Here is a 10,170-nt window from a genome sequence, read left to right on the forward strand (position 1 = left end):
GTGGGTAGGGGAGTGGGGGGGGAGTGTATTGGGGATTTTTTGGATAGCATTGGAAATGTAAATGAGGAAAATACCTAATAAAAAAATTAATTCAAAAAAAAAAGAATCCTATGTAAGACACTGAGTGGTACCTTATTAAATAACTTTAAAATTTTTTTTTTTTTTGGTTTGAGATTTGACAGTCAATAGGGCATCTGGCAAAATTCTAACTTCACTTAGCTTGGTTCATATATGAATGCACATGTACATAGAGCAATACAGACATGCCTGTTTCCTTCAGAATCTCTCAATTGTGTGCTTTTTGGTAGGCACTGAGTCAGTCCAGCCAGTTTAGATTTTATATTTCACAGTGGTGGGAATAGCGTAGAGTATATGACAAAGTATTTGGGCTTTGGAGTCAGTAGATTGAATTCAGCGTCTCTTGTTACGTACTAGAGTACAGCCATACAGAGCTGGGCAGGACAGCTTAGACACTGAGAATAGTAGAGCTGGCCTTACCCTTGTCATAGGGTCAGGAGAGACAGCGTGTGCCCAGGCTCCCCAGCGTCCCTGGTGCAGTTTCCGTGTTTGTTATTCGGATGTGTAGTCTGTGCTTTAGTTGTATTGCTTGGTAGTTGTATTTGGCTTTGGAGAAAACATTATCTAATTTTTAAGCCTTTTCTATTCATTACGGTCCTGAGATGACTTAGCACTGGGTTCTCAGGCAAGTGTCCGATCGGTTTGTGATTACTCACCCTCCCTGTGAGCCCTCATGGGTGGAGGAGGAAGTAGTTAAGCTGCTCTCGAGTCAGCCTAATCTCTACCTTTCCCTGGAAGCCCAGGCTTAGGCTGCTCACACTGCCCCTCAGGGGAGCTGGTTACTGTGGGTGTGCTTTCAGTATTTACACGTACACAGACTCTTCTTTCTTCCTGGGCTATGTGGAAGTGAGACGACACCCTCATGACCCATCCTTGCTAAGCACTTCCTCATGCAGACTTAATAATTACATCATTTTCTTACAACCAAGCCACTGTTAGTATGCCATAGCACCCTAACCTCAATGCTATCGTGTTTTCAATATTCAAAACCCCGATTTCCCCAAACAAGGCAACAATATTACCATAGCTTAAAAAAAATAATAAATCTAGTTATACTTCATAGGATATATTGAGTTGTCACAGTTCTGTTTTCTCTTCTCTTTATCCTTTGCTTTTGCAGTGCTGGAACGCAGACCTAGGGCATCTGGCCTGCGCGTGTGGGCAGTTGCTTCTCCCAGCCGTCTCTCTTTTCTTTTTACAGAGAACATCTTCTCCCCTTCTCCTGCTTGCTCCCTCCTTCTCTTCTGTCCTCATCTTTAAAGGCAATTGCTATTTTTTGTGAGTACAAACCAATTATTTTTGCTGAGTACCTCACAGAATTGATAAGTCTTATCACTTCATATCAATTAGGTTCTGGGTGTCCTGGTTAGTTTTATTGTCGCCTGGGAAGAGGGAACCTCAGTTGAGGAGTTGAGGAGTTGCCTTCAAGAGACTGACCTATGGGCATGGGCAGGAGGTTTCCTTGATTGATAATTGATGTGGGAGGGCCCGTCCCACTGGGCAGTGCTACTGTAGGGCAGGTGTTTGTGTGTTGTGTAGAGAAGCAAGCCAGCAGTCGATGTTTCTTCATGGTTTCTGCTTTAGTTCCCACCTCCTGGTTTAGTTCCCACCTGCCTTTAGCTGCTGCCTTGACCTCCCTCCATGATTTAAGAATTCTTGAAACAATTTTCTGCTGTGCATTATAATCTGTTACCATGATTCTGGTTTATTTTATTTTTTTTTAGATTTTTTTAAATGAATGTTTTATTTGCATGTATGTCTGTGTACCACGTGATGCAGTATCCCCTGAGGCCAGAACAGGGTGTCAGGCCCAGTATCAGGTGTAACTCCTGACGCTGGACTGGAGTTACAGATGGTCAAGAGCCACCATGTGGATGCTGGGAACCTGGATGCTCTGGAAGAGCAGTCAGTGCTCTCTTAATCACCGAGCCATCTCTCTAGCCCCATCCACCATCTTTTTGCCTGTTTTGTTTTGTCTGTTTTGAAGCTATATTATCTCAGATGTGGTCACTGGCAGCTTCCAAGCTTGCTCCCATTTCCCTTGGGTATGTTCTCATCGGTTGTTGAGCATTTTCTTACACTTTTGCACTGTAAGATGTTCTGTGCAGTGCTACTGTCCAGTCTCGGCCGGAGATCTGGAATCAGCTATTTATCCATAAAGTCTTGGATTATTCACTATGAGTTGATACTTAAAAACCAAGTTCTACATGTTGAATATGCTACTGGTATTTTTTAAAAAGATTTATTTATTTATTATATGAGTACACTGCAGCTGTCTTCAGACACACCAGAAGATAGCATCTGATCTCATTACAGATGGTTGTGAACCACCATGTGGTTGCTGGGATTTGAACTCAGGACCTTGGGAAGAACAGTCAGTGCTCTTAACCACTGAGCCATCTCTCCAGCCCGCTACTGGTATTTTTGTTTCTAAACCTTTTAAATAGGTCCTTCACAGCTACCCATCTGTACTCTATTAAAAAAGAAACCATGGGTTCATAGAGTGAGTACTTTCTGTTCAAGTTCAGCATTGAAGAGTTCTCTTCACTTCTCCAGTTCATCTCTCTCTCTCCAAATATATATATATGTATATATAATATATTATTATTTTACCATAGGGATAACTGGGCTTCTCAACCGTATCAACATATCTGCTCATTCATACTATTCTGTAACACACACATATTAAGGTTTTAAAATTACTAGCTCATCATTGTGCCCAACAACATATCTAGGAAATAAAGGTTACCTTGCCATTTTATGACCCTAGACTATGTTCTACTAAAGGTATTGTATTCAGAGTTATATTCTCAATTTAAAAAGGGTGTCTAGTAAACTACTTTTTAATAGATATAAAATCAGTCATCTCTAAAACTAAGGTAGACATTATAATTAAACTTACCATAGTATGCAGTTATAGAGAATCCAGGAGCAGTTATATCCACTGAAGAACATGTAGTTTATAGTTGTTTTTACCTTTGTAAGGATTCACACTTGTGGGTATATTTCATAATTGCTGCAGTATTATTTAAAATTAAGACTCATTAAAAAAAACCTCAACATTTTCTGTTTGTAAGGCAAAGCGATTGAAACAATGTTCTTCTTTGGAGAGATGACACAATTCAGGCATCACTCTTTAACAATGGGTGCAATTGTTGAGGATACTAACACATTCCTGAGTGTTGTGTGAAGTGTTTTCCTGCATTATGTACAGAATAGAAAGATGCATTTGTATGCCTTTGGCCATTGTATCTGAACAGTGCAGTCATAACTGTGTTTGTTCTGTGATACTGTTTGTGTATGATGTCCTCACTGGGAAGGGGAAATATTTCTGTCCTGTCATACTTTTTATCTCTGTGTGATACACAACCATTCAGTGGTGTACCTTTAGCATATAAGGTAGATGAAGGCAGGAGCTGAGTTTCATGGCTTGAATTATTCCCTTAGTGCTTTGCTTCTCAAATTATTTGGTGAATGAGTGAGATATTTTGTGTTTAAATGGTATATAGTTACTGCCCTCAACACCTGTGAAGTTTTTCTTGGTAAAAGTGACCAATGAAAGATGACTTGGAAAAAAGTTTATTTATATTTCTTACAAATTTCAAACTCACTGTCTATTTCATATAAAAGTTCTATCATCTATCTATCTATCTATCTATCTATCTACCTACCTACCTATCTATGTATGAATGTTTTTCCTGCATGTCAATCTGTGCACTACATGCATGCTTGGTGCCTTTGGAGGACAGAGTATGGTGTTGGATTCCTGGGACTAGAGTTATAGATGGCCATGAGCTGCCATGTGGCTTCTGGGTCCCCTGCAAGAGCAGCCAGTGCTCCTAACCATAGAGCCATGTCCCTAGCCCCTCATTGTATCTTGTTTTGAACTTCGCTTTCTCCACTTGGTTTCTTGCTTCTTTGTGACCATTGTCCTTTTAGATGTCAGATCTTTGTGTTATTTAGGACTCTGTCTTATGTGTGTATACCTTCATGACCCATTCTTGCTGTACTGTCAGTTCCACTGTTTCAGCTTTCTGCTTGCATCCTGTTTCTAACCCTTCATCAGTACTGTGGTTAGGCCTTCATTATCTACAGCCTTCTGATCCTTTAAAGGAACTGGGGCTCATCATGTGGAAAAGAGAAGACTGGATGGGATTAGGTAGGGTGTTTAAAAATATCATCTGAAGGCTGGGTGTGGGGGCAGAGTCAGGTGGGGATCTGTGAGTTAGAGGCCAGCCTGGTCTACATAGCAAGTTTCCAGGACAGCCAGGATTACAGAGAGATCCTGTCCCAAAAACAACAAACAAACAAACAAAAAACAACCACCACCACCAAAACACCAACCCAAAACCCAAACAAAGCAAAATGCAAGCTAAACACACACATGCACTCACATATGCACACACACATGCACTCACATATGCACANACACATGCACTCACATATGCACACACACATGCACTCACATATGCACACACACATGCACTCACATATGCACACACACATGTCCCATGCAGGGTGGTTATGATGGTGACGTTGCACAGCCTAGGAGCATGATGTGGACAGTGCAGCACAGGTGTCACCTGAGCCACACGACAGGTGTGGGAAATGTGCTTCTGTTACAGACTTCGATTCCTCTCTCCTGTTTGGATTTAAGATGGTGGGTCATCATTATGAAAGAACTGTGTATCAACAAAATGTTAAGTGAAGATAGGAAGAACCCTCAAAGTATTTACTAGATGCATTCTTGGGGCAAAACTATTATAGTATTTCTTTGCTATTGGTCTTTCATTGTTTTCTAAGCTTATTCTGAGGATACAGGTCCTCCCTGTCTTTGTGTTTGGAATTTTTTTTTCTTTTAACATTTAAAAAAAACATGTTTTAGTGCCTTCAGCTTGTCCATTAGCTCTAAGAGGAGACAGCTGCTGGAGCTACTGACACCCCTGCCTCTGCTGGAGCTACTGACACCCCTGCCGCTGCTGTGCTAAGCATGCTGGACTCTCAGGTGTCATTTAAGGAGGATTTACATTTTCTAGAGTTTAAGCTTAGAGCATAAGAATAGCTGATTGGCAGGTGCGGGAGGGAGTAGAAGTGGGTGCAGTGTGAGTATCTCTATAGATAAACAACCGAGATGAAGACAGATTAGAAAGCAGAGATGATAGCTGAGAAGGGACTGATATGTATTAATAAGAATATAGGCATGTAAGGCATGAGTGTGAAGAGCTGGCTTCAGAGATAAGAGCATATACTGGTCTTGCCGAGGACTCAAGTTCTGTTCCCACCTCCCACACTGGAACTCCAGCTCCAGGAAGGTCGGGTGCCTCTGGCCTCCACAGGCTCCTGCTCTCATGTGTGTGCATACTCCCCCACTCCATGTATGATAGTTAAAAAATGATAAAAAAAATCTTTAAAAATACATGCACAGAAATGGTGCTAATGAATGAAAAACTGGGGAGAGATTTTACTACTTATTTTATATAATGGTGCAACAAAAGGCACATAAAACATTCAAAATGAGGGCCGGTGAGGTGGGCCAGTGGGTAAAGAGGCTTGCCCTGCCAGCCTGATCCGAGTCTGATCCCCAGAACCCACAGTAGAACTGACTCTGACTCTAGTCCCGTGACCCCTGCACACATGCTCTGTGGCATGAGTGGGTCCCCTCACCTCTCGTGCTCTGCTCATCCTCTCTCTTCCTCTCCTGCCTCCCTTTCTTCCCCTACAATATTAAAAAACACAATTCAAGATTTCTGAAGCAACCTTTCTATTTCACTTTGCTACAGAATACCTGTTGGGGAAGGTGCCCAGGCATACGCACACTGTGACTGAGACATATTCTGGAGCCATCTGGCCTTGTGAGCTTGTTGTTATTTTGATGCTTTTCCAGGCTGAGTTTGTAGCATCAACTATGTAGAATAAGAGTCAGTCTGAAGCAGGGGCAGTTACAGGCATTACACACTCGAGGGAATGAAATACACCGGGAAGCACCTGCGACCGAGGCGCTCTAGGCTAATGAAATGATTTTCCCCTTCTTCAAATCCATGTTTTAAGTAGCCCAGGCTGACCTTGAACTGCTAACCCAGGCGGCCCTTCTGCTTCAGCCTTCAGAAAGGCTGGCCCTATAGGTGCACGAAGCTTGTCCAAACTGGTTTAAATTAATTCTTAAAAACTTGTCCAGACAGGGTGGCACGTGCCTGTCCTCCCGGCACTCAGGAGGAGAGTGCTAAGTTCCAGGCTGGCCTGGCTTCCGCAGTGGGACTCTATTGAAGCAAACAAAACCCAGGGAAGTTGCTGGGAAGGTAAATGGGAATGGTGAGAGAATTCAGAATCTTACAGTAAGGCAAATATGCAATGCTTTCCTGAAAAAAGTATGTGTGTGTGTGTGTGTGTGTGTGCGCACAGTGTATGATTTGTGTGCTGAGAGCGCAGGCGTGTGTACCTTCACAGAAGACAATTTTGGGGAGTTGGCTTTGGGGCCTGGAGTCAAACTTAGGCCCGCAGGTTTGCCCAGCAAGCACCTGTACTCACTTAGCTGTCTTGCTGGACTCGCCCACCCTTATTTGAAGGTAAAACTACAGGAGAGAATTAACAGGAAATCTCAGTCATTTTCTTTAGTCTTGCCTGCCTGCACAGAAGGCATCATGTGGAAGCCAGAAGATGGTGTTGGGTCCCCGGGAACTGGAGTTACAGATGGTGTGAGCCACCATGTGGTGCTGGGAACTGCTCCACAATAGCAGGCAGTGCTCTTAAGTGCTTGAGTCATCTCTCCAACTCCTGACTGTTCTATTTTTAAGAAAAATAATCATAATAAAATGTTTAGAAAAATGAAAGTAGCTCTCAAGTTTTCTTCAGAAGAGGGGGTTAGAATGTTTTTGGAGGTGACACTGATTTTGATCTCATAAAGTTATGCCTATTTTCAAATCATTCATATATAGGTATTAAATATGTGCATATTTTGGTGTATAAAAATAAAGGAACCGAATCGCAATCCTTAAATCACATCGGGGCTGACCCATAGTAAGGTACACTCAGAACATCAAAGTCTGCCTCAGTTGCTGTAGTAGATCTGTGAGGTGTTAATGGGGGGCCACTTGACCCTGCCAGCAAGATGGAGAAGATGTCCTTGAGATGGCTGGACTCAGACAACTGTCTCCTTACAGCAGAAGCTGTTCAGCTGTTGGGAAGTCCCTAGCTCCCCTAGGGGCTGGGACCTTGGACTTAGTTTCCCCCTGTGATTAAGTGGAGTCTGAAAGCAAAATGAACGTACTTAGGACAAGTTTCTCTGAGGTTAAGTAACACAGAACTGTTTGGTTTAGAGATTAGAACTATTTATTTGCATATGAAAGCAAACTATTCAATTAGTCTTAACTGGAGTGTGTCAAGGAGGAAGTACATTTAAATATCTTAAATTTTTTTACTTTAAAAATAGTCCATGCTCAACTATAATTTCTTAGGTTCTGATCATGCTTCTACTTTAAGAAGAAAAGTTATTTCTCATGGCATGCAATGCAAGCTTTAAAAAGAGCTAGTACAGATTTTGAAGAACAGTGAGAAGTCAGTGAGGTTCCCGAAGTACATGGCTCTAGCTGTACATCAGCGCCTGGTGGCCTGCTCTCCCGAGTTCTTCCAGGGAGACTTGGGAAATGCTCAGCAGGATACTTTGCAAACACAACTTTTAAGTACCTAGTGTTTAGCTTTTATTCTTGATTCAATTCAGAACTGAAATTCTCTCCAGTCCATTATTACCATTTTTCCCCTTTTTTTTTTTTTTTTTTTTAAGGCAGGGATGTAGTCCTGGTTATCCTAGATCTCACTATGTTGATCAAGCTGGTCTCAAACTCAGAGATCTGCCTGCCTCTGCCTCTGCCTCCCATGTGCCATCCCGCCATCTCACCATCACGCCACCACGCCATCACGCCACTACCCCACCACCCCACCATGCCCAGCTCGTATTAGTTTTCTCACCAGCAGTTGTACACAGTTTGGTAAAGCAGTGGTATGCCAGGAGGCAAGGCCGGCCTGTTTGACAACATATTATCTCCCAAGACGAGCCACGTGTGGTGGGTCCAGCCTAGGTTCTGATCATGGACTTGGTGGTCATGTCTCCAGAGGTTTCTCCCAGCTTACCTTTGCTTATTTGAAGCTGAGGATTTTGTAATTTGTTTACCAGGCTCAAGGATTTCAGGTTCAAAGATGACTGAATGAAGATTCATTTTACCGGGTTTCAAAGTCAGCAAGGAGCTGGCCCGTGCGTGCGTGCGTGTGTGCCTGCGTGCGTGCCTGCGTGCGTGCCTGCGTTCATGCGTTCATGCTTGTGTTTTTAGTTGGGTTTCTTATCAGTGTCTAAGCACCCATCTTTTGCCCTATTCACATCCTGAACGGTGGCCTGCAGCTTACTACCTAGCCCAGGCTAAACCCCCAACAGGGCTGCGTCCTGACCTCGGGGTTTCTTCATTTTCCCTCTAAGTGTCTTTTCAGTTGCTTAAATTGAGGTCTCTTGACTCTCTAACCCTGGTAGGAGCAGCCTCAGCCTGATACTGTAGCTTCCAGTGGGCGTCCTTTGAAACTGGCCTACCACCAGGAATTATAACTTGCTTCTCATAAAAAAACCCCGAACCTCTGTCAGCCAGTCCTGGACTTCATTCTTCAGGACAGACTCCCAGTGCTTTATAAGGAGGGGGTTTATTGATAGAGAAGCAGCTGTGAATGTTTAGTTTTTGAAAAAAAAAAATTATGCGTGTGGGTATTTTGCCTCCACTACGCGTATGCAGCGCCGACAGAGCCAGAAGAGGGCGTCTGGTCCCCTGGGTTTGGAGTTAGAGATGCTTGCAAGCCACACTGTGGGTGCTGGGATGTGCATCTGGGTCCTCTGTTGGAGCAGCCAGCACTCTGCCGCCACTTGGTCTTAGGCCAGATTTCGCCAAGCATTTTCTGGCCTTTTCTGTATTATCACTGGTTTCAGGTCTGAAACCTTATTAATTTGGGCTGAGCGTAGCCTGTGGCAGGACAAGGTAGAGCATGTGGTGAGAGAGGCTACTCATCTCCTGGTTTCACTCTGAGCTACTTTAGTTGGGGCGGTTTAGTTGGGTTAGGTCATACAGAGTTTAATACCAAACCTAGTGTTACGCTTGTATTTTATGTATTAACTTTTCATTCCAGCAGTTCGTTTTTGAGTAATTTGGTTATTCTTTTATTTATTTATTTGCTTATGTTTGTATAGTACATGTGCAGAGGTCACAGGGAAATTATCAGAGATGATTTTTTTTTTGTTTTGTTTTTTTTTGTTTTTCGAGACAGGGTTTCACTGTATAGCCCTGGCTGTCCTGGAACTCACTGTGTAGACCAGGCTGGCCTCGAACTCAGAAATCCACCTGCCACTGCCTCCCAAGTGCTGGGATCAGAAATGATTTCTGATCATCATCAGTTGTATGGATTCTGGAGTTCAAATTCAGGTTGTTGGGCTTTTGGTAGCAGATGCCTTTTACCTCTGAACATGTCACTAATTTTGTTATTTTAAGAGACTTAGCTAAGCATTTTGCCTTATGCCTGTATTCCCAGATGAGACTGAAAGAAGAGGGTTATGAATTTTAAAAAAACGCATCTGGGTGTCAACAATTTAAATAATAATAAATTACGAAGGCAGCGCTTTTATTTTGTAGAGATTTCCATGTAAAATATCATTGGCATTTTGTATGTGATTGACTTCCACCATTTGAATATATATTTATTACTGATTTTTCCCCTTGTTTTGAGAAGTTGTAACTCAGCCTTTTCCAATCCCCCCTCCAGGCTGCTGTGCTGTTAGAGTTAAGCAGACGATCCCCCCCCCCCACCCCCCCTACGAATCTGACTCTTTGGACATAGCTGCTCCTGGTCTTCAGGGCCTACGAACCTGCTTTTTTTTTTTTTTTAATTACATCTTTTCCTCAATTACAGTTCCAATGCTATCCCAAAAGTCCTCCATACCCTCCCCCCCACTTCCCTACCCACCCATTCCCATTTTTTTGGCCCTGGCATTCCCCTGTACTGGGGCATATAAAGTTTGCATGTCCAATGGGCCTCTCTTTCCAGTGATGGCCGACTAGGCCATCTTTT

General features: G+C 43.0%; 1 protein-coding gene across 4 annotated transcripts in view; it reads left to right on the forward strand.

Annotated features, from left to right (window-relative positions):
• The window catches only part of Atg4c (autophagy related 4C cysteine peptidase), a 60,920-nt gene that overhangs the window by 7,701 nt on the left and 43,049 nt on the right, over positions 1-10,170 (forward strand). Inside the window, exon 1 of one of the 4 annotated variants that reach the window (XM_029476339.1) lies at positions 5,912-5,930. The exons of the other annotated variants lie outside the window; for them this stretch is intronic. The gene's annotated coding sequence lies outside the window, so the exon portion shown is untranslated. Of the gene's footprint in view, positions 1-5,911; positions 5,931-10,170 lie in introns of those variants that run through there. 4 annotated transcript variants of the gene reach the window in all.

This window comes from Mus caroli, chromosome 4, assembly GCF_900094665.2.
Source record: "Mus caroli chromosome 4, CAROLI_EIJ_v1.1, whole genome shotgun sequence".
NCBI classification, from domain to species: Eukaryota; Metazoa; Chordata; class Mammalia; order Rodentia; family Muridae; genus Mus; species Mus caroli.